Genomic DNA, 26,024 nt, shown 5'->3' on the forward strand with positions numbered 1-26,024 from the left:
CTGGAGGCGATAGTCTTAGATCAAGGTGTTGGCAAGGTGAATTCCTCCTGAGGGTTATAAGGGAAAATCTATTCCAGGCCTCTTAACCAGCTTCCTGTGGTTTGCCTGTAATATCTGGCATTTCTTTACTTATAGATATGTCACCTTCATCTCTGTCTTCATTTTTATGTGGCGCTCTCCCTGCATGTGTGTCTCTGTGTTCAAATTTCCTTTTCGTAAAGACATGGTTATACTATATTAGGGTCACCCTAATTACCTCATCTTAACTTGATCACCAGCAAAGATCCTATTTCTAAATAAGGCCACATTCACAAATACTGGGGGTCAGGACTTCGACACCTTTTGAGGGCACACAATTCAGCTTATAATAGTCTCCCAGTGCTGGTATATCTAAAGACAAACCCTTGGTTTCTTCTCTCTTTCACTTAAGTCTTACCTTCACCAGTCTTATCTTCCTGTGCTTTTCCCCCTATTGGATAAATAGTGTCTTCATTTCTCTACTTTTTCAGGGCACTAGCCCAGAGAGACAATATAGTAGATGGGTAAAATACTGCATTAGAAACAGAGAGCCTGGATTCGAGTGCTTTCTCTCCCAATTCAAAGCTGTATAGCCTTAGCAGGTTACTTAATCACTATGTGGCTCAGCATTCTCATGTATTATATAGAGATAACAATAATACCAACCCACAGGTTAAGAATCAAATCTATAAGACAATTACAAGACAGGAAAAACATAAGAAAATCAAATTTCTTCTAAAATAGTCACGAATAGAAATCTCTTCATAGAAAATAAGGTAAAACTAAATAATAATAGGAGAAAAAAATAAAATGTTTAATAATGTAAGTCATCTTGGGTTGTTAGAAAAATAGTCTTCTTTCAGATATAGCTTATTTAAATATAAATTAAATAAATCCTATTATTTGAAAGCTGAAAGAAAAATCAGCCTAAAAAGCCAGGGGAAAATCATTCCAGGAAATATATACTCTAAATCAATTTTCTAAATTTCTTTTTAAAAAAGGAAAAATTGTATTTTGTATGTATGTATATGCCTTTTTATATTCAAAAAGTGTGAAAAATCAGCAGGATTTTGCCATCTTAAAAGAGTAAATAGATTGAGAATTGTAATAACACATGTAGAGAATGAATCACTTCTTGCTTATAGTGGGAATGTCAACTCAGCATCTGGACCACACAGCAGTGATGAGTTTTTAAAATAAAACGCAAGTTTCTATTACAATTTTTTTTTTTTTTTTTTTTTTTTTGAGATGGAGGTTCACTCTGTCACCCAGCCTAGAGTGCAAGGGCGCAATCTCGGCTCACTGCAACCTCCGCCTCCTGGGTTGAAGTGATTCTCCTGCCTCAGCCTACCAAGTAGCTGGGATTACAGACTCCTGCCACTACACCCAGCTAATTTTTTATATTTTTAGTAGAGATGGGGCTTCACCATGTTGGCCAGGCTGGTCTTGACCTCCTGACCTCCCAAAGTGCTGGGATTACGGACGTGAGCCACTGTGCCTGGCCGTATTATAATTTTTAAATATAAAAAGAGAAATTATAGATTCATTGTTATTTAGTATAGCCCTGTTTTCTTCCTTTAAAGACTTCCAGGATTTATTTAAAATCTGAACTTATACTCTTATCATCTCTGAGGAATCATAGGGCAGAAATGATGATTCTAATTTATACCTATAGCAAGATGAGTACAGACACAAGTGAAATAGCTCATTCAAACTCAAACGGAATCATTGCCTGAAGCTTTAATAGAAAGTCTGTGGTTTCTATTTGGCCAGTCCTAATTTCTAGTTCCAACTGTAGTCACATCATGTTGTTTTATGAAGCTATTGCACAGTGAATACAAAATCTCTGTTAATATATGCAAATTAGAGCAGAACTGCAATTATATCAATAAACCTAATGAACTCAGGTGAAAGTATTTAATATGACTTTCATTACTTCAAATATTGCAACTTACTATTTACAAGTGTAGTCACAGTTGATGATGGTTAAAAAAAAACTCCCCAGTAAAAATTCTTCTCTGCACGTTTACATATTTTAAAGTAGTTGGTGTAAGATCTCTGTTAGATTAGCAGAGTCTATTTTTCAACTAGTTTTCTATCTCCTGTATAAAATAGCTTGCAATCTCTCCCTTTCAATTCTGTCCTTTAAAAAAAATCAAATCTGGAAATTTTCAGTACTACCAGCATCTGTGAGCCTTACATAGTACATTTTAGCAAACTCACTATGATGTTACAGCCTATGGAAAAACTTTAGTTATGAACTCTGATAACCAGCCCACTAAATTAACTATGTAGGAAGCAGGCAGAGACGTTCCCTCTCGACTCTCTTTTCAGGTATGTGACAAGAGGAAAGAATGAACTTTTCCCTCTTACAGATACTGAGTGTGGTCAAGAGAATGTCAAGGACCTACCACATGGTCCACAAGCTTGCTGTAGTGATGCTGGAATGCAATAGAGGTTGCTTGTCTTTGTTCTACTTTCAGTTGATCTGGAGTCACAAAGGCTGGGCTCGCTCTGGAGAAGTGTCTTACAGGTAAATGACAGGCTACCAAGAGGTACAACCAGTTACCGTTTTATTTTGAGGGGAAGTTATATATCATTTAGTGGGAACTGATAACTCTAAAACTCACCTACTTTTTTAAAAAAATATTGAGATTGGGTTCAAGTGATCTTTGTGATTTTGCATGAATATCAGACCTTCTTTGATTTGTAAAATTGCCTATTACAATTGAACGTTTTGTGTAGATTGTGTTCAATATACTTTCTGTTAGAATATGTTGAGTTGCTAAGTTTTATAAAAGAATGTTTATAAATGGACATTTTCATAAAATGATGTTTTTGCCTTCAATGACATTTCTTATACTTTCAAACAGACTGTTTACATTATGGCTTGTTGTTAACAACAAAAAACACATTGTGCTATAAAGAAGGAAACATTGCAACACTCAGTCATAGGCATTCCCATAATCCTCCTACGACAATATAATTGCTGTTTAGTTAATAAGCCTAAGTACCAGTGATGAATGTAAGTTTATGTATGGCATATTGATGATAATATCTGAGTAGCATAAGCTGCCAAATGAGAGGCAACAAAAAAGAAATATTGCAGTCCAAATTGCATTCCAAATAACTATTTTTCTCACTGTGCAATCAAAATTGTATAGTGTACAGTTATTTCCATAAACACCCATTGGTGCTGTAGAATGAAAATAATAACTTCATGTGATTCACAGCAGATGCTGATAACATAAACCTACACACCTGTGATGAATAGGATTTAGTAATTTCTCCATGATTAAGGAAATTGCTTACTGTTCTGCAATTGCAATGGGTTGTTTATCTTTTCTATTAGACTTGTAATTAATCATCAAGGCATGAATTGCTTGATGCCAGGTAGATTTAACATTCTGGGATGTATGTTAGAATTAGACACAGAATATGTTGTACCATAAATGAAACACATGAGATGCTCTCCAATATTTCTTTGTTTGCCAGCAACATATAGGGTAAATGAGATCTAGTGAAAGGGAGAGTATAAATCAGCGGTGCAAAGTGAGTCTTTCTTAGTTCAAGCTAAATGGTAGACTGTCCTTTTTTACACTTGTAAAGTTTTAATAGATCTATTTTGCTATTGTTAGTGAAAGGAGAAAATGAGTTTCTGCTAATTTAAGTGGGCAAAGTACGCACACTTTAAAGGGTAACAAGACAATAAATAAATAAAACGTTGTCACAGTCTGCATAAGGACAGGATGAAGCTGCAGTAATTCAGGAGTCCACTAAGCAAGCTAAAGCTCTTAGCTCACTCCAGTAAAACGTTCTAAACAGAGTCTTTATGTAGCTGAAAATGCATATAAAGGACCCTCTGCCTCCTGGTAATATCAAGAGAGAAGAGAGGCAGTCAGAAACATTAAAATCATCGTATTGTTGGCAGTGTACTGCCATGAATAAGAATGAAGACAAACCTTAAAACTGTATGTATAGGATGAAGTTTTCTTTTCCTACAATTGCTTTTCATCACATTATTTTATACATTAACCTCAGTATTATATTGTCACTATGCATAATGTTTACTGGAGTGGCTTGTTTTGCTTTCATCAATATTTTAATAATTTACGTGGGTGAGGCCTCTTTTCAGGAAGTTTTTAAAGACTAACAGTGGGTTTGATCCCTCAGAGCTTTGTATTGAGCTGTTTATTGACGAAAGAAATCACCAGAAGGTAAAAGAAAACTGACCTGTTCTGTTAGATAGCAGTAAGTAATTTAGAAATCTGAAATAGTAATAAAAATATGAAAATCATGCGGGGAATAAAAATTCCCATATTTTACAACCATTTTATATATGGCTTATACTAAGCTTTCAGTTCAGTCAAAAAAAATTGAATCTGTTGACAATGTGATAAAAAGTAGTTGTGATACTCTAGAAATATCTGAAATAAAACGGTTTTCATAAAATATGCAAGATTCTTGATTTTTCAGGGAAAAGATTAAATTGTAATGATTCTATTTTGAAACTATGGCAAACTACAATTCACAGGCTGAGTGCAGCCACTGCCTGTTTTTGTAAATAAAGTTTTATTGCAACACAGCCATGCCCATTTGTTAATTTATTGTTCATGTGTACTTGGGAGTTACAGTAATGGCAGAGTTCAGTAGTTGTGACAGTTTGCCTACAAAGTCAAAAATATTTATGATCTGGTCCTTTAAAGAAAAATGTTTGCCGGCCAGGCGCGGTGGCTCAAGCCTGTAATCCCAGCACTTTGGGAGGCCGAGGCCGGTGGATCACGAGGTCAGGAGATCGAGACCATCCTGGCTAACACGGTGAAACCCCGTCTCTATCAAAAAATACAAAAAAATTAGCCGGCGTGGCGGCAGGTGCCTATAGTCCCAGCTACTCGGGAGGCTGAGGCAGGAGAAGGGCGGGAACCCGGAGGGCGGAGCTTGCAGTGAGCCGAGATGGCGCCACTGCACTCCAGCCTGGGCGAGAGAGCAAGACTCCATCTCAAAAAATAAATAAATAAATAAATAAATAAATAAATAAATAAATAAATAAATGAAAAATGTTTGCCAACCTCTAGATCAAATTATTTAAACTTTACTTTTTGGTAGTCACTTAAATTGTGGGAAATGGCAACAAACTCAGATACATGTGACTCCCCAGATGCACAAAGCAAGTTCTGTAAACTCTGGTGAATTGTTGATGTAAGATTTCTTCAAGGACTAGATTTGCCTTTGTAAAATTATAGAAACTATTTTTGTTATCATTATCTTTATCTAAATGACAGTTCAGAATTTCGCTTTGTTCTTACTAACCCACACAAACTCCAATGGGAAGTGTTGATTTAAAATGTGAATCGAGGAGCCTTATTATAAAAATACATCCTCAGTCAGTTCCTTTTCATAGTCTAAGATGTTGAGTTGCAGTTTTTAAGCAGTTTTTCCATAGAGCAGACTTGTTTACAATTGACTAGCCCTAGGATAGCATTAAATTATTCCAACAATGCACACCTTTGGGGCTAGTAAAAAACCTACTTGGGAAAGAAAAAAAAAAAAAAACACAACAAAAACAAGCAAGGGCATATAAAAGTAGCTTTTTCTCCTGGAAGGTTCTTCAAGTATATAAGGGGCATGGGCTTAGGTAAAATAGAATTAAGAGAGAAAGAACAAGTAAAGATAGAAGATTCAAATACACATAAATACTAACTACGTTCATACGTTCATATTTTTTGTTATAAATTTTTATCTGCTGCACATGGACATCACGTATCATGAACATCTGAAAAGGAAATTCAATAAAAAAATCAGGCAATCACAATGTATGCTAACCTATATATGCATTGTATTAAATATTTAGGAAACAGCAAACAAACATGTTTTGGAGAATCTGAGATGCCTCAGTGTTCTCTTAAAACTCAGAACTATTTAACATCTATTTTTTACAGACAATGAAAAGAAGTTATGATGACTTTCTAAAGGAACAGCCCACAATGCATATTTGAAATGCCATACCAGCTGTTTAAATTTTGATATTCTGGAGGTGTGTGTGACTACCTCTCATTTAAGAAATTGTTTTCTTTCTCATTGTTTTCTGAAAAGAATCAAAAGTTAAACTTGCTCATGTGTCCCCCTGCCTCCTCGGTTCTACTTGCCCCTGCCACGTACAGTACATGTCTTTTGCTCACCCACTCTTCAATTTCGGCCTAACTGTGAAATTCTATCTGTAACAACAGAGGAAAAAAAATCGAAATTGTGTTTCAAAACTAAATAACGAGGCAGTTTATTCAATAGGGATATTCAGGATACTTTTGTTTTCCTCTCTCTGTAATGTTTGTAATCTCTACGGGCTCTCGTTGGCATAGAATTTTCTATAATCTTTCTGGCTCAATATTTGAGGATTCTGAAAATGTATTGTATTTTCTTGTAACAAATAAGCATTTTTAAAGGTCTGTGGCTTCTGCTCAGAGTCTGTATATAGCAAGTAGCAGATGGAATTTTCACTCTGATAACTGTGAAGAACTGCTCTTCACATATAAAAATAACAGTGCAGCTGAGATGTGTCTTTCCAGATATGCTTCAGCCATGTCTAGAAGTGTAATACCCACAACTACCTATCTCCAACATAACCTGTTTTTAGAGCTTCTAACCAATGTGACATAGAAAATGCAGGAAGTGGGCATTCTGTTTTATTAGTATGGAAGCACGTGAATAATAGATTATATCCTCTGGATGATTATTTATTTGTGCATTCATTAAAGTACAAACTAAAATATAACAATGTATTCTTCTGTTTCCAACAGAATTTCATTGACAAAGAATCCACAGAAATGCAGAAAAGCTATACTGAAAATAACATGTATGTTCTTGGCTGCACAAATATGTACTACTTCAAAGTGAATACTGAATTATATTTGGGGCACTTCGACTTGATTCCTACCCTTTGGAATGTCTATGTTAGAGTTTGTTGGTGGTAAATGACAGCAATACGGAAGAGTGGCCAGAAGCATGGACTCTGGAGATAAAATTGTTGAAAAGTTTTAATAATATAATGTTGTAAATAGTATAGTGCTTGGTGCATAATAAATAATCAAAAATTATGTGCCATGATAATAATTCTCCTTCTTATAATAATTATTGTTATTACCACCACTCCTAATTTTACTACCAGTAGCACCATGAGTTTAGTTTGGTGGGGAACATATTACAGCCAAAATATTCTTTTTCTCCAACTTTGCTGTCATATTTGCACTTGGGAATTTTCCATGGATCTGTTTTGTATATTGTCCCAACTAATGTCATCTGACCCAACATACCGAATGATAGCTGGTCCTTGACTTTTGTAGTTATAAACTAGATTCTTTTATTTGAGATTAGTGGGATTAGAGCACTATATTTCAGGAAATACAGAGAAGTGAGTTTAGAAGTTACTATTAATTTAACTGAATCTTTTCCTACTCATACATATAATTACCTTTGTTGGAAGAGACGTTAGAGCCACCACCCATAGTTACCCCTCAAGAAAGGGGGTTCGAATTATGCACACTTAGTTGTTCCAAGTGTAGTTTAGTGTAGCAGATAAGAATTTCACACCATAAACTAAAATGTGAAAATAATATGACTTTGTAGTTTAGTTTATATTTTAAAGCCCTAATAGGATAATAGACTTTATTCTTTTGAGATTCCCAATTTTCAAAGAGTCACATCTGATTTTCAGAGTTGTTATATAGTGCCAAGTCATTGCTGGAGGCAGGGAACGCTTGAATTATCTGTTCACTCAGGCAGTGGACAATGCCGTGATTATCCAATTGTGTTCTATTAAGTCAACAATACCAAAATCCAATTGTGTTCTATTAAGTCAACAATACCAATTCTCTTTCAAAGTTTTCCCTGGTCTTCTCTGCGTGGCTTCACAGGAAATGGAACACTCTCCAGTCATTCTGTGCAAGGTTCTAGGACTACCAAATGATTTATTTGGATGTTTGAGATATCAAAGCCAGTACGTGCTGTTTTTATTTTTTGATTTTCAACCTATTGCAAACTTCTCGCCTCGAAAATTCTGAAACCTTTTTCTTTCTTTCTTTTTAATGTGTGAAAGAAGAAGACAGAAAATACCTGGTAAATAAGAGGGAAAATAAGTTAATATTTACAACATTGTCCTTACACAGGAGTTAATGGACAATAGCCCCCACCCCACATTCCTCGACTCTCCCCTTATCTGTCTAATGGGTTGAGGATTTGAAGAACCACACCACAAATATGGTAATATGTGGAGAAATTGCCTTTATGAGAAAGCTCTTCTGTATTCACTAGGACAGAGCCATGGCACTGTGCTCATGCTTCTCTCCATGGTTATGCAAAGCCTCCTATTATGCACAAGTTCTAAAAAAATATGTAGAAAGGGATCCAAATATCCAAGATTCAGAAGGTAGCATTGTCATTGGTGGCATTAGGCACCAAATATTTTGTGACAGATTTTTGACTTGTTTGCTTGGTTTGCTCTAGCAAACAGGAAGAATTGTGAATATGAAAAACAGGTCCCTTTTATTGCTTAATACCATGTTTGCCTAAAAATCTGAAATCATTGTATAGACAGGCCATGAAGGGGAATTCAGCATAAGATGGAAACTTCTTGGACTACTCTTAAGTGGATCAGTTTATAAGGTGGCCTCATATAAGCTAAATTTATAGATACATCTAAATGCTAATCACTTTAAATCATCCTTAAATGGTTGTGTTAAGTCTCAGGGTGAAATATTATTTATTTTGATACAGGGTCTCACTCTGTCACCCAGGCTGGAGTACAGTGGGTGCTATCATGGCTCACTGCAGCCTTGACCTCCCAGACTAATTTAGCTCTCCTATCTCAGCGTCTAGAGTAGCTGGGACTACAGGTATACATCACCACACCCAGGTAACTTTTGTGTTTTTTGTAGAGATGAGTTTTCATCACATTGCCCAAGCTGGTATTGAACTCCTGGGCTCAAGCAATCTGCCCTCCTCTGCCTCCCAAAGTGCTGGAGTTACAGGTGTGATACACCACGCCAGCCTGGGTGGAACACTTTCAATAAACATTCTAATGCCATCAGATATCTGAAAGGTTTTTGAAGTAGATAGCTGCAGGAATATGGGAGGAACTTAGAAGGCTATGAATCTTCTGTTTGATCCCTCTCACCTTCAAGTTTACTTTTAATAAGAGATGTCATTATCTGACATGCGGGAGACAGTGGGCCTAATATCTGTCCACCCTCTCATACTCACATGTCAGATAAACCTGCAGCTATCATACCACTATTTCCCATAGGTCAGAAGAAATCCAAAAGATCATTCATTCCTGCCTCATAACAAATTCCCAAGCCCTGTTCTTTTCCAACTTGGAGTCATAACATTCGAATGTTGGCATTCACCTTCCTATGTCCAAAAACACCTCATTATCAGGGTAGACAGATTTCATTAGTTGAATTTCCACTTGCCAAGTCTCATTCCTCAATTGTATCCTACAATATAGGTCACTTAAGTATATTGACTGTTCAACAGGTGTTTGGCAGAGTTCTAAGTAGAAAGCTTGAAATATTTGTTCAGAATACTCTTTACTATTTTGTAAATCTCTAATCAAGTAAAAGCAGTATGTATTTTAAATATCCATATTGCTTAGCTCTTCATCTCTTTCCCAATGTTGACTCATCTTTCCTCTCTACCTCTCTTTTTTGAAATATTTCAGTAAAAAAGAGGTTTAATAAAATATGAAGTGGGAATGCTTAAAGAAGTGCATCCACATCCAAGGCTATGATGCTTGCTCTTCTTCAGAGTGTTCTAAAGAGTGTTGTATCATTAGACTGGTTCTATGTGTTACACCATTAGAGCAGTACCTTACCTACCTCACAGTAGTTCTGTGTGTTTCTTACTATAACTTTATGTGGCAAAGTGAGAAGTGGAATTTCTTTTTTTTATAAACAACTCAACTTGATTCAGACTCCTTGAAAAGGTTAAGCAAACTTCTTACAGGAACTTTATAGAATAGTTTCCTTTTGTCGAAATAAATTCAGCAACTAAAATTAATGCAAGATTCCAGGTAAAATGGAACTAAAGGTGATTTACAGGTAGATTCTGACAGCTTGGTCATCATTCTAATTGAGCTGAAGCTTTTATAAAATTACGTTCCCTCGAAAATTATATTACTGTCAGGTTTGATTTTCTTTTATTTCAACCATCATGTAGGAATTTCAAGTTAAAAACAAAAGAAAAACAAACAAATCACTAGTTTTGCTTATTTTTAAAATAACAATATTTTATATTTATAGATTTTTTATAAACAAATATGGCTCTGTAGAGTCATATTTATATGTATTTAGGTGAAAGGCATAGAACTGGCATACAGTAAACAATTAAGATGGTCAAATAACTTAAATAAGAGCTTTGAGTGTTACAGAGCAGTTATCTGCAAATAGTATATCTATTGTCGACAAATGAAACAAAGAACATTCACATCCACTAAGGATGTAGAAAGTTAAAAAAATAAAATCATTTACATTCCAGAATATGTAAAGAACCACAATATGTAAAGAACTCTCAAAACTCAGTAATAAGACAATCCAACTTAAAAATGGGTAAAATATTTGAACAAAAGCCAAATAAAAGATATGACTGGCAAATAAGCCCATAAAAGTATAGTCATTAGTCATTAGGAAAATACAAATTAAAGCCATAATGAGATAGTACTACATAGCTATTAGAATATTGGTAACTAAAAATAAAAATAAAACATGCAAGGATTTAGAGTAACTAGAAATCTTATGCATTACTTGTGGAAATGAAAGTTGGTACAGTGGCTTTGAAAAACAGTTTTTCAGTTGCATACAAAGTTAAAGATATTTTTACCATAGAACCCAGCAATATATTCCTATTAATAGATAATTACCCAAATGGAATGAAAACGTAGGTTCGGAAAAATACCTGTAGGCAAATTTTTATAGCAGCTTTATTTCTAATGACCAAAAGTGGTAAACTACCTGAATGTCCACCAAAGGTAGGGGGTTGGACAAATAAATTAATTGTGACACATCCATACAATGTAATGCTACTCAGCAATAAAAAGCAACAAACTTCTGTTCCATGCAATAACATGGATAATTTCAAAAGCATTGTGCTAAATAAAAGATTCAGAAAAATTGTATTTTTTAGGATTCCATTTATTTGACATTCTCAAAAAGGTAAAAATATGGGGACAAAAACCAGATCTGTGTTTACCAAAAGTTGGTGATGGGGAGAGGAAGTTGATTACAAAGGAGTATGAGAAAAGTTTGGGGGAGGATAAAACTATTCTATACTGATTTTTTGTGGTAGCTACAGGACTGTGTAAGTTTGTCAAAATATATAGCATATAACACCTTTTTAGGATAGACTTTACTGTACTTATAATTTATAAGTCAGTAAGCCAAAGCTAAAAGAGAAGTATGGGATACAAAATCCTTTTTTTTTTTGTCTTCACTAGGCAAGAAGAACGTAACACTTAATAAACTAAACGGTTTTCTCCATAAATTACTGATGGTAAGTTACCTTGTCTAAGAACTCAGTGATTACAATTGGGTACTTCAGTGCATCTACTCATTTCATTCCAGATTTATTTCTTATCTTGTGAACTCCATGGGAATTTGGTATTAATGATGTCAAATATAAAAGTATTGAGAACATAAAAGAGTAAGAGATTTTTTAACGTTTAGAGAAGCATTTGATCATGAACCCCCAGGGCTGCTTACTCTGGGCTTCTGGGGATTGGTATAGGAAAGGGAGGATGCAGAACCCCAAAGTTGATTTAAAAAAAAAAAAAACACTTTAATTCTATTATTTAATTTTGAGCATCAAATACTGGTGAAGTATTTAAATACAAATTTAAATAAGAAAGAAAGTTGTATTTACTAAAATCAAGCTGAACATTAATGTCTTGGAATATGGTCACTTTGATGCATTATTGGCACACCATGGAAACCATCACGAGCTGCTTTACAGATTTTACCCAGTTTGTAAGTTTCTGTGCTTTGAGGCTAAAAAGAATTGATTTAATTAAACCAGCAGATTGACAGAAACAGATACTGTGTGACAAGATGGCATATATTAAAAAATTAAGATAGCTAATTATTTCACTTTTTAATTTTACTTCACTTTTGGTTCGAGCAATGAAAGAGTTCATAAGAATCCTGGCAACACCGGCTTTGTGAATACATCTTCTAAAGGGAATTATTCGCTCTCCAGTCTTGCATCTGTCATTCTGGTAAAATACAAAAGGACTGTGCAGGTTTGGGGCAGCTTGTTAGATTACTTTAAATGTTTATTTTCACCAATATCCAAATGTGTGAATATAAAAAAAGTTAATGTTTTAGAAAACAGTTTGTCTTTGTTCTTTTATAGCATGCATGCATTTTTATATCAATCTGTTTCAGAACAAAGCATATTTCATCTCAAAATGGTATGTTTCAAAGACTAAGAATTTGGTCAATGCACACATTTCATTATGTTCTGTTAAGACCATAACATTAAACGAAAGAATCATTAAAATTGTTGTGTATTATGTTACTGGCACCACTGGTTATTTTTTTCTTATTAAAGTAAGAAAGAAGAATGCACCACATACTTTCAAATAAGAATCATTATATCTTTACTATTGAATGCGAATATATAATGGTTGACAGGACATAACTCAAATCACTCCTATAAACAATTGAAATTCTCAGTTATACTGTTGGTTCCATATTCCTGTATATTAAAGCCTTTTTCTTTCCTTTGGCTTTTATTTGCTTTAAAAAAATCATGGGTACTTTAAATAATATTCAGTTGTTTTGCTTATTAAGTCCTACTAACTAAAAATTGTTCATCAAAGCTATATTAAATATAAAGAACTTGCAAAAGTTAGCCCTGGAGATGTAGTAAATTTTCAGGCATTTCCTATTCAACATTCAAGTAGAAAATGTGTTTGCTTTTAAATAAAAAATGAAAGAAAAAATGGAATTCAGCCTCCAATGGAAGGCTTCTTTTTATGAGGAAAATGTATTGATTTTATCATGGATTTATGAACAAGTTAAGTTGTAATTAGGTATTTGCTGGGCAACTTTCACAGGGTGATTTTGCAGGTATGGGGATCACAGAGACCATACCTTTCTGTCATTATCTAGACCTGTATTTAACACCTGTTTCTGAATTGGAAACTAACTAAATCCTGATGCACTTGAATATATAGCTGAAATTTTATTTTCATCTGTAGTCATTAATTCAATACTACCATCAGATTTTCACATTTGATTTTCATCTTACTTGAATTGTATTAACTGGTACACTAGAATAATCCTCAGCAACTTGTTCTTTATCAAGTGATTTTACAGCCTACTTACTTAGTCAAAACCTATCCATAATCCTACTCTCTCCTCACCACAACCACATTCACATAGGTCAGTCCACAAAGTTAAATGACTCATGTAGCTCTTATAATATTATGGTACACACAGCTCTGCTTAGTATACATTTCATTTTTAAGCCAATGTCCTATATTTCCCAGAAAGGGTCATTTTCTCTCTTGATAAAACAGAAACTCTTTACTCTGGGGGTTATTAAGAGAAATGAATGAGAAAATTTTAGTAACATTGTGCCACAAACTTTATCAAAGCCTAAACAAAATCAAGGCATTATAACTCTTGGTCATTTTTCAAACGAAAAGATAATTGGCTATGGCCTCGTACCTCTGAATAAATGTGGACATTCTCTCCTTCCCAGAGGAATTAGATTCAGAGTAGCCTCTTGCAGCATTGCTTTGTTTTGATCTGTAATTGTAACACACTCACACAGATTATTTCCTCGGCAACCTAATCTGAACAGTCCATGGGCTTCAAGAACTCAAATTGCCCTTAGCTTCAACCTGTACTAGAAGCAGAACTAAATAGATTGTTCCTAGTTTTCTTTTTCCTAAATATCACCCTGTTCACATTTGCCCTACTAAAGGAAGTACAAGCACCCCCTGGGCCATATTACTTCACCCACTGCTGCAGAGAAAGTATCTAGTGAGGGGGAGAGAAAAGGGAGGGAGGTGGGTAGAGGGAAGGAGGAGGGAGTAGATGGGAGGAGGAGGGAGTAGACGGGAGGAGGGAGAGACAGTTAAACACATCGTTTCTCTTGATAAAATATATTATTATTACTATAAAACTAGAGATGGGAGGCTGGGCGTGGTGGCTCATACCAGTAATCCCAGCACTTTGGGAGGCCGAGGCAGGCGGATTGCCTGAGGTCAGGAGTTCGAGACCAGCCTGACCAACATGGTGAAACCCTGTGTCTACTAAAAATACAAAATTAGCCAGTTATAGTGGCAGGCACCTGTAATCCCAGCTACTCAGGAGACTGAGGCAGAAGAATTGCTTGAACCAGGGAGGCGGAGGTAGCAGTGAGCCCAGATAGCACCACTGCACTCCAGCCTGGGCGCTAAGAGCGAGACTTTGTCTCAAAACAACAAAACAAAAATAAACTAGAGATGAGAATAACAGATTCTTAGGGAGAGGGTTGCCAAGTGTGTTATCTATAAGGTTTTAAAATGCTTCTCATGAGATTATTGTATTTCTCCCTTTATCTTCCTTCTACTTCATTCTCATTGAGGAACACCATTCTCACTGAATATATATATATATATGTATTTATAAAGCTATCCAGGAAAGAATTCATGCCAAACCTCATTGAAAACCCTATGTTCTTAGCATAGCATGTTTAAAATAAAATGTATTGAACAAATGTTATAAAAATGAGATTGTTTTAACATTTTTAAAAAGAATATTGATGAAAATCTCAACATTCTATCTAATTTACAGTCACAAAACATGTAATACAGCTGGTTAGTATGCAGACCCAAAAGGAGGAAGGCTTCAAAGAAATTAGACATCAAAGAAAATATAATTTATGATTTATGACTGCAGAGAGCCAGTGTTGTGCAATGTTTAAGACCTCAGGCTCTGGAGTCTACATACTTAGTTTTAAATTCTAACTCCACCATTAGCTAGCTGTCTGACAAAAGACAAGTTTATTAACTGCCCCACATCTGTTTTCTCAATTGTCAAATGGAACATTAGTAGTTCTTCCCCCACTAGGAAAGTTAAATGAGATGATGAAAGTAAATAACTTAAAACAAGGCTTAGGTCAAAATATACATATATATGTTTAATATACATATACATGGTTTATATACATATATGTATATAGAAATACATACATATATTATACACACATATATTATACACGTATCTTTCATCCATATGAAACTATAAGTACATGTTAAGCAGTTATTAATGTGTATTTTTTTAAATGTATATGCCATCTATAAATTAATCTTAGACAGCATTTTTAATATATGTGTTGAATGTTCTGGTCAGTAACCCACCCAAGAAATGGTATGAAAAATACTATTATTGACAAGGAACCATAAACTATAAGAATAGCAAAATATGAAAAAGGTATGCAATTATTTTGTTGAGCCATTAACTATTTGGATAGAATAGTTCTGTCTTAAGGAGCTAGTTGACTACATATACATTAGTTTTAAGTCAATCCATGCTTACTGAGTTCCTGAAAGGTGCAGAACACTTTTCTAGATGGAATGAGAGATAGAACATGTTAAAGGCACCAATCCTTGAAAAACAGTTTATTATCACTTGGGGAAGATAAGATAGTAATTTGTGATTTTCCAGGCTGACTACTCGACTCTGCTTCAAAATCCATTTGATGAGAATGAATGCATCAACTCCCAGACAGATGTAAACAGCTTGCAATGGAGCAGAGAAATTAAGAGCAGGCTCTTGAAATAAAATGCCTGGATCCGATTTTTGACTCTGCAATTACAGCTATGAGGCTTGGCCTTTGCTTTCTTATCTGTCTAATGGGGATAATACTCATATCTTTATTAGAAAGATTAAAGAGACAATCTTTGTTAAGTGATAGTAGAATGTTTAGCATATAATAAATGCCAGAATACTAACTTGACTGACTTGTTACTACAAGGTTTCTATTTTCACACCATGGATGAGCTTCATGAGCAATTGAGAGAGTGCGTCTAACTTCTACTAGGCTAGATTAAAGATCCAGATTTTGTCAATAGTGTGCTTAATTAAGCAGATCCGATAAGAGCATCAATAAGCTCTTGGAAGAAGCCTAGATAATGGAGAAACTTACAGAGAGCTAATATGAAATGTAGGTAAATGACGTAAGCCTATGGTAGGCTATTTTAGAAGACTGGCTCCAGATGCATGGCCACTATATCATTAAACTATGTTGTATTCAAGGCATGCCGTCTTCCTACAGACTCTTAAAACTCCTTTGTACCATTCTGTACAATTCGGGCCCCAATTTGTGAATGTACCAGATGCTCAACTGCAATTCAAATGTTTAAAATGCAAAAGACACTTTTCAATAGGAACAATGCTGTAAATACTCCTTCTCTTCCACATAAGCAGATATAAATCAAATGTCTCCTTATTTTCTCTCCCATCTTCTCAACCTCTTAGGTACACTAGAGATGACAGAAAATACTCTATATAGGAATGTGGTGGCTTCTCCTGCAAAGAGTAAGAACCCCTAGGCCAATAGCCACTTTCCTGTGGATGCCTTCACCTCTGTTCTCCTAGCCTCCAAATAATTTTACCTACTATTTTCATAATTTTCAGTGACATTTGTCATGTCAGTCACTCTCCAGATAGAACACTACTCTCTTTCCCATTCAAATCTCATCCTCCACCATTCAGAAAACATTGCATTTTTAAAATTCCATCTGAATGAGTAATTACTTTTATCATTGTTATCTCTGTGGGTCTAAGCATTTTCATGATATGTTATAATGAAGATTAAAAAAACTAATAATGACACATGTGAAAAGTCTATCTCCATGTCGAAGTTGAAAATTCTCTGTTTTTCAACTTTTTATTATTTTTTTCTTTGAAAACACACATATTAAAATAAATAATGCACACATTTTATAGAATAGTGCTTTCTGAAATGCTGCATTTTATGAAGCATTAAAATGAATTTGATATCAACACACTAAGGAGTCCTGCACTAAACAGTACCAAGATATCAGCTGTCATTACTGTGTCATGGAGATTCACCCCTAAAAATATCTCACAAAAATGTAGGAGACATTTGCAGACAGCTTTGTCATTTAGACATTGTCTCATGATACATAGATGAATCCTAGCTGCTGTGCTCATTATAGAATGATTTCCCAAATGTAGGGAGACTAGAATTCTCCAATTAATCGCTAAATATTTATGGCTGCACTAGCTTTGGTGTTTCTTTAACTTCTTTGTGTAGAGCTTTGTGATCTAATGACTTTCTCTGAGCTTTCCCTTTCAAATGTTTGTTTTTGCACTTTGGCTTCATATTGTTTATTGGCAACAAAAGCAACTTAATGCCAAATGTGTAATACATTACTCAATACACCTTCACTTTTATAAAGTAAAGAATCAATGCAGTGGGATAATTTCACCTTTGACTTGCTGTGTTCAACAGAAATAATGTACATAAAAATAATATTACAGAATGGAGGTGCTTCTACAATTTTGGCAATAACTGACAGTGCTCTAAATAAAATGTGGTGATTGTTGACCTTGCAACCTCCGGAACTTCCCTATGTCCTTCCTCAGACTGGCCAAGTTATGGGGTAGGTAGCATCAAGCACCCCCATTCAGCAGTTTTCTCTTTCATCATTAAACCCTAGATTCCCATTTTTTTCTATCTCTAACCCTATAGCTTATCTTTGTGAGCTCAAAGTTTGCCTTCATATTTTTAAACAAGATGATAAAGAATAAGCCAATAACTGTGTCCTAAGCAGTGCTCTCTCAAAAATTATTTCTCTATTTCTCTCCAATTTCTATCTCCTCTCTTGTTCCAAATTATAGTTCATCCTTGTTCTTTACTGTTCAGATATGACAAAACAAAACAATCTGATAAAATATAATAGTCACATAACGTTTGTCTTGACCCTGCTTCTTTCTACCTACAAGTTTCACATGAAGTAGAATGAGTGGGAGAGTAGAGAATGAAGACAAGAGGACTCAGAAGCTGAAAGGAGAGAAAAGAAATGGATAGAGATTGCCTAAAAACGATTGTGGAGACATGAAATTCTGGTTGAACTAATCGTTGGTAGGGTGGACGTTTATTTGAGGCATGAAGAACAGTGCTGATTTTGCTTTCAGGGAGGAAAAAAAAAAGAAAAGGCTATCCTTGAAGCCAAGCCACACTGGTTTAAAATCAGAAACTTAATCCAATAGCATACCCATAAAATAACTTCTTTCAGCTGCCTTCCCTTCCTCTCAAGGGCACTAATCTCCAAGAACCCAAGCTTGAAACTTCAATTATCCCCACATAGAATCAGTGAGTGGGTTTTGCTGATTCATTTTTCTCTCTCTTTTCATTCCTGCCACCATTCACAAGTGTTCTATGAACATAGCCTCCCTCCCAGTCCAATTTAATCACTATTGCTATGTATTTTACCACAAAATTAATCTTCCCAAAACATTACTTAGATGACATTTTTCTGGTCAAACACCTTGTAGAAGGGAGAGACTTGGCTGCCTCCTGCTTAGAATTTTAAAGTGTCATCTCATTAGCCTGTCAGTCAAAGACTCTGTGGGATCATCTACTCTTTTCATCATTTACCCGATTGTTTTCATTATTTATCTTCTGTTACTATGTTCCCTAATGGGATGTGTTGAGGAGGTTTCCAGACTGTATTGATTTGCAAAGGGGAACTTCTTAAAAAGCAGAATCCAAATCATTGGAGTGAATATCCTCTACATATCAATTAGCCAGTCAAATGTTAGCACATACTGCGTTAATGTGATTTCTAACCTATATGCAGAAATAAAAATGGTTTCTATATTCAGATGGCTCCATTTTTCTCCAAATTGTTTTCTCTGGCAAAGGTTCTCAAAGTGTGGTCTCCAAAAGAATAGCATCAACCTCACTTGAGAATTCGTAAAACATGCAAATGGAGTCTTAGAATCTTTGGTGGCCGGGTCCAGCAATCTGTTTTTAGCAAGTCATCCATGTAATTATAATATATGATATATTTTGAGGACTACTACATTAATGCCTACCAATTCTGAGCTCATTTTTCAAAATAAAGTGAGACTGGTAGAAAAGAAATGCAGTACTATTTTCTAGGTCATTCCTGCTACGGAAAAAGTAAGAGTGAGTTAACAGTAAGCCTCTGTTAATAATATAAAATAACATCTGAGATTTTTGGAAAATGATCTCCATGAGAATTAGGCTTCCAAATACATAAATATATACATTCAGACATACCTCTAATAATTAAATATTCTTTGCCAGGCACAGTTGAAAAGCTTTTCCACAGCTAGATGCCTCCTTCAATCCTCAAAATGAATTTATGAGGTATTTTTTCTCTCTTTTCAACTTTTATTTTAGGTTCAGGGGGTACATGTGCAAGCTTGTTACATGGGCAAACTCTGTATGTCATGGGGTTTGGTCACCCAATTAATAAGCATATTACCCAATGGGTAGTTTTTAATCCTCACCCTCCTCCTACACTCTGCCCACAAGTAGGCCTGGGTATCTATTGTTTCCTTCTTTATATTCATATGTACTTATTGTTTAGCTCCCACTCAAAAGTGACAACATGTTTTTTCTGCTCCTTCATTAATTCACTTAGAATAATGGCCTCTAATTCCATCCATGTTGCCACTAAGGACGTGATGTCATTCTTTTTCATGGCTAGGTAGTGTTCCATGATGTATATGTACCACATTTTTTTTTTTTTTTCTTGAGATGGAGTCTCACCCTGTCACCAGCCTGGAGTGCAGTGGCATAATCTTGGTTCACTGAAACCTCCACCTCCCGGGTTCAAGCCACTCTCCTGCCTCGGCCTCCTGAGTAGCTGGGACAACAGGCCTACAGGCACTCACCACCAAGCCCAGCTAATTTTTGTATTTGTAGTAGAGATGGGGTTTCACCTTGTTGGCCAGGCTGGTCTTGATCTCCTGATCTCCTCGTGATCAGCCCACCTCGGCCTCCCAAAGTGCTGGGATTACCACACCTGTCTATCACATTTTATTTATCCAGTCTATCATTGATGGGCATCTAGGTTGATTCCAATGTCTTTGCTATTGTGAATAGAGATGCAGTGAACATGCATGTGCATGTGTCTTTATGGTAGAATGATTTATATTCCTTTAGGTATATAACCAGTAGTGGAATTGCTAGCTCAAAAAGTAATTCTGCTTTAAGTTTTTGAGAAATCTACAAACCTTTTTTCACAGTGGCTTAACTAATTTATATTCCCATGAACAGTGTATATGTGTTCCTTTTCCCTGCAACCTATGAGGTATTATTAACTTCCCGTTTCACAGAGAGGAAAAGCAAGGCCCAGAGTTTAGTAACTTTCCCAAAGTCATAAAGCTAGTTGAGAAACAGTATATATTTTAACCCAGGCAATCTAGTACTTCATGTTTTCAAACGCTACTTTATGTTACTTATTAAGGAAATATTCTTTTATCCTTCTTAAGGTTATTTTGTTTTTAAAAACACGAAGGTCTCATCATAATCAGAATTTTGAACATATATATACAACTTGAAGTGTCCCCTATTGTGTTATATTTAATCTTTATTTTCCTCCAATTTATATTAGTTAAATTGAGTCTTAAGGAGGATATATGACCTGTCTAATTCTATATCATTATTATACTGTTTGAGTAGATCTGTTTTTTTTTTATTAGAATGTGTTTTCTCTTATACTTTTAAAAATATTTTTGAATGTAAATTCACTGATAAGTAGGTTACTGTTTATTTTAATGCATACCAGAAGAGAGAAAGTGGTAGATTTTTATTTCATGCAGACACAGTGGTAGTAAATAAATCACTCCCCCTATCAAATATAAAAATTATATTATTTACAAACTGATTTGCTTACCATAATTTTATCTTTTAAGGCTGATATACAGAATCTTCCTTTACAATATGTTTAATCTATTTGGTGTTTATAAAAATACTAATGTCTACTAAATTAGAAATACATTGCTATTTGAATTATTACACAGATTTAAAGTGTAATCTTTGTTACTACATGTGTTAGCACAAATTGCTTTGCAGTGTGTGTATCAAATGTAAATCTGATGCAAATTGACATGAGCAAATATTCGGTGGATTCTCTGGACCAGTTATTCAGTTATTGTTAAGAATTTTTAAAATGCCAATAGTGAAAATGTTTCTCAGTTAGTAAATATTAAAATTAGAAAAACATTTTTAAAAAGGTCATCCCTCCATCAACCTATTTTAACTGCCTTAAAAACATTAGCAATTCCTTCTTCATAGTTCAGTACAAAGACATTTGAAAATACAATTCAGTATCTCAAAAGTACTGTGAAGGTAAACTCCCTCTTGGGGATTGGATCACCATTTGATTTAATGTTGACTGTTTAATCATATTATAAACTTCTCCAACAGGACTGCATAATTGCCTTCTTAGCAGAAAAAAAAAAAAAGAAAGAAAGTAAACAGCTTACCTTGCAACTCCAGTTTCTTAAGAAGCCTGTTACATTCCTGAAAACATCAAAAGATTTATCAGCACTTCCATTATCAATCTCCATTTTCTAGAGTTTCTAGTTGGCTATGAAATTTTACTCTGGGATTAAAATTGACATTTAATATGTTGACCATGGAATAGCCACGATCATGCCCTGGGAAGAAGGGTCGGGAAAGAGGGCGGGGTTATTTTGCCATGCCATTCACATTAGCTAAACTGTTATTTCCCAAAATATAGTAATAATTTCTGCCATTATTTAGCACTTCATGCTAGGCACATAATATGCACTATATTTAATTCTTTTTACACACTTCAACCAAGAAGGTGATATTATCCTTGATTTGCAGGTGGGAAAACTAATGCCTACAAGAGTGAAGTCATTTTCCAAGCTCCCATGTTTAATCAGTAGAAAACTGAGCTCAAATACAAGTTCAGAGTGCCACGGAGCTTCCTACTATAGAATTGCTGATTAAACTCGCCCATGTGGATGGGGTACGAAGGAGGGACAAGAGCTAACAACGAAAAATGGGATCTTTACAATTCAGCAGCCAACCTACTTCACCTCAATTGCCAGAGGCGGCTGTCTCATTCCATAGCCAATTATAGTTCCCGTGGATATTTTTGCTGCCTCTCTTGAAGGGAAAAATTATACTAATAAGTCAGGATTAGAAAAAGACATTCCACTCATTTGACAGCTTGCCATGTTTCCGTAACAAACAGTGATTTGATTAGAGAAAATGAGGTTGGGAAATAATCACTTTGATACAAAATATGAACTAATTGGTGTAGGTGTTTTCGTTAAAAAGTTCACAATAGTTATAATTCACTAATTTAAATAACAATTGTCTCCCACTTATGTTCCTTATGAGTTCTTGAGCAAAAGCGCTGTAAATACTTTCTCACAGAGAAAGTCTAGGCACCTGACATCTAGACTAATATGACAGATCACATTGCTCAGCATGTTGGAAATTCATTTTAACTTACAAATCACCTAAAATCATTTTGAGAGTAAGTGCTGAATAGTGTTGATGGCTACGCTAACTCTGTAGCATCTTGACTTCAGGGGTGAAAGCAAATTTCAGAGGCAAGAAGAATTACGTTCCTGTTTTAAAAGGCAGACTGGTATGTGAGCCTAACTGAAAACTTGATTTCTGTTTATTATCTGCTTACTTTTGCAATTATGACCATCAACATTATCAACATCAAATATTTATTGAGCATTTACTAGGTAAGTAGTGGTGTAAGAAGTTGTCCTCAGAACAAAGACAGAGCCAAATCTTCTCAATACACCCAGTTTGGCCAAAGTGTGTTGATTTGATCTTTTAGCCCATCATTATGATGAATTACTAAGCGAACAATTGGAATGACTAAGCAGTAATCAGAAGAAAAACTTAACAGCAAGAATAACCAAATAGCCTCCAGCCCGGTCGCTTAAAATTGGATACATTCAACTTCACATTCAGGCTCCAGTATGTTTTAAATCTGTTAAAGAGGCAATACCATAAAATATTTTATTGGCATAGGTGTAAAGGTAACCAATTGTCAATTACACTGAAGCTTAATGACATCTAAGGTAAAGCTAATTTTTCAATTTTTGATTGAGGGGATCAATTAAATGTATTAGAAATATTTACATGATATTTAGATAATAGGCATAAACTTGATTGGCTTCTATTCCTACACACTGTCTGTTATTCAGTAGTGGCTGAAAGGGAATGTGTATAAAACAAAAATTCTAGCAGCTGTTTTCAACCCCACAAACTGGATGTTTTACTTACCTGAGGGAAGGTGAGACTCAAAAACATAGTCATTTTTTAAAAGGACAGTCATCACTGAAAGCAGTAATGCTTCAGCAGAGACGCTTAATCAGGAAAGCAGATCATCCCCTCCTGGCCAAACTGCCATCAGGAAGTTTGTTCTTAGTAAGCAGGATGGTTCTCAGAGCTGGAGCAGCAGACAAAACTGGGTTGAATTTATATTCTTCCTTTTTTCCTGAAGAAAGACATGCTGAAAAGTTTAAGTAACTAGCCAATTCTGTCTTGTCTGCTTTGTGGTTGTACTGTTATTGTTCTCTGATAATTTTCTGAACCCTGTAGGTCAGAGGCCTCCCAGGAAGATTGAGTGGGTTGATTAGGAAGCCCCAGGTTGCTGGATTAAAAATTAAAATGCCTCTAATCCTAAAATCCATGTCAGGACAACTTGTCTTGTGCCATTTGGCATGTCTGTGTCTGATCCCCCTTGCTACTTTGCATGCATTATCAATTCTCTTACTAAGTTAGAATTTTGCTTTGACTTACAGAAAGCTCACATCTGCTTTTAGTTGCTTTAATCCTGCATTTGTCTCTGCCCGAACTAAGTCTTAGAACTTCCTACTGAAATTGGAAGAGCTAAACTTGAGGACAAGTTTGTGTGTTTCTGCCTTCTTGCTGTTACAGCTGAAAAGGTCTTGGTTGCCTTACTGAGGTGTCAGAAACTGAAGATCCAGTTTCTACTTAAAGTCCCCCAGAATAGTCTGACCAGAAATGGTTATGGCCTCAAAGAGCCACAGAGGGGCGGCAATTATCCATTGTGACATAGAAGCTCCAATTCTCTTAATACAAAGGAGGTGGAGTGGAAGCTGAGGTAAGTTATAATGGTATTTATTACAGTGGAGGCTGGCTAATTGCTCACCAAACCCATTTTCTCTTCTTCTTTTTTTTTTATGGGAACATACCAATCCACATTTCCCAGCCATCTTTGTAGGTAAGTGTGGCCATATAACTGAGGCCAACAAAATCTAAACTGACTTGATATGGACTATTACCATGTTGGGCAGATAAAATCTTCCTACTCTGAATTCTCCATGCTCTTTCCCTATTCCCCAGACTTCAGACAAATACCAATGGTGACCTTAAAAGCCACGAATTGAAAATGGAAAACCCAAAAGATTGAACAAACCTGAATTCGTGTTCACCATTTTGGGAAGAATATGGAGCCAATCAGGAAAGTCTGTTGCAAACTTGATATAAATGAGAAATAAAGTGTACAATAGAATAACAATTGAAGTTGGGGCTCATATTTTTAAACAGCTATTATTATTTAAAATGATAGACTGGGTGTAGTGGCTCATGACTCTAATCCCAGCACTTTGGGGGAGCCAAGACAGGAGGAGTGCTTGAATCCAGGAGTTTGAGACCAGCCTGGGCAACTTGGTTGTTATAGGTAGTTAGGCATGAGCAGAGCAGGAGAGGAATCCCTGCTCCTCCAGCCCCCACCAGGAATGTCAGGCAGCCATCAGGTCGATGGTTCACCAGTTATCACACTGCCTTTCTAAAAATGATAGTTGGCAGCCTTCACCAGGGAGAGGCAATTCCTGATGGTACACAGTTGTCACACTAAAGTGATAATTGATTGCAGGCACCAGGAAGAGGCAGTTTGCCAGACACATAAAAACACTTGAAATTCTTAATCAGTTTCCAATAAAATCTCAGGAATTGGGCAAGTGAGCTCAGTCATACGCATTAGAGACAAAATGACAGCGTGTGACCTCCTGAGGGCCCACGAAAAGGGAAGAGAGCCTCAGATGGGTATGCGCACAACTTCCTAAACACACCATGCATGCTCACCTCCCAAATGTAAGGAGGGCACCGTGCATGTGGGGAGCTCACCCTTAGGGAAGGGTAAAGGGAAAAGGGCACAAGATATGGGAAGTGAGCCAGCATAAAGTCCTAGGATCAAAAATAAATGGGGTACTTGTCCTTCAAGTCACCTGCTTGGGTCTCTTTCAATTGTACGTTTTTTTGTTTGTTTGTTTTTCGTTCTTTGTTTTTTCCTGCTGTAAAACTTTTTGTTAATAAACTTGGACACCTGTTCTGAAACATGCCCCTGCCTCTTTTCTTGTCTTTTGCCCCTCAATCAAATTATTTATTTTGAGGAGGCAAGAATTGAGGTTGCTTCAGACCCATATGGATTCACCACCAATAACTCAGATACCTTCTACCACTAACATGGTGAGACTCTGCCTCTACAAAAAATTTTTTTCAAAAATTAGCTGAGCATTGTAGTATACACTTGTTGTCCTAGCTACTTGGGATGCTAAGGTGGGATTGTTGCTTGAGCCCAGTATGTTACCGCTGCAGTGAGCCATGTTTGTGAAACCGAACTCCAGCCTAGTCAATGGCATGAGATGAGGAAAGAAGAAAGAAAAGAAAGAAAGAAAGAAAGAAAGAAAGAAAGAAAGAAAGAAAGAAAGAAAGAAAGAAAGAGGAAGAGAAAGGAAAGGAAGAAGGAAGGGAGGAAGGAAGGAAGGAAGGAAGGAAGGAAGGAAGGAAGAAAGGAAGGAAGGAAGGAAGGAAAGAAGGAAGAAGGGAAGGAAGGAAGGGGAAAACAGAAGGGAAGAGAAGAGAAAAGAGATGAGAAGCAAAGAAAAGAAAAGAGGAAAAGAAAAGAAGAAACTGCCAAAGAAAATTGTATGGCA

The sequence above is a fragment of the Macaca mulatta genome, chromosome 17, assembly GCF_049350105.2.
Source record: "Macaca mulatta isolate MMU2019108-1 chromosome 17, T2T-MMU8v2.0, whole genome shotgun sequence".
In the NCBI taxonomy this organism is placed as follows: Eukaryota; Metazoa; Chordata; class Mammalia; order Primates; family Cercopithecidae; genus Macaca; species Macaca mulatta.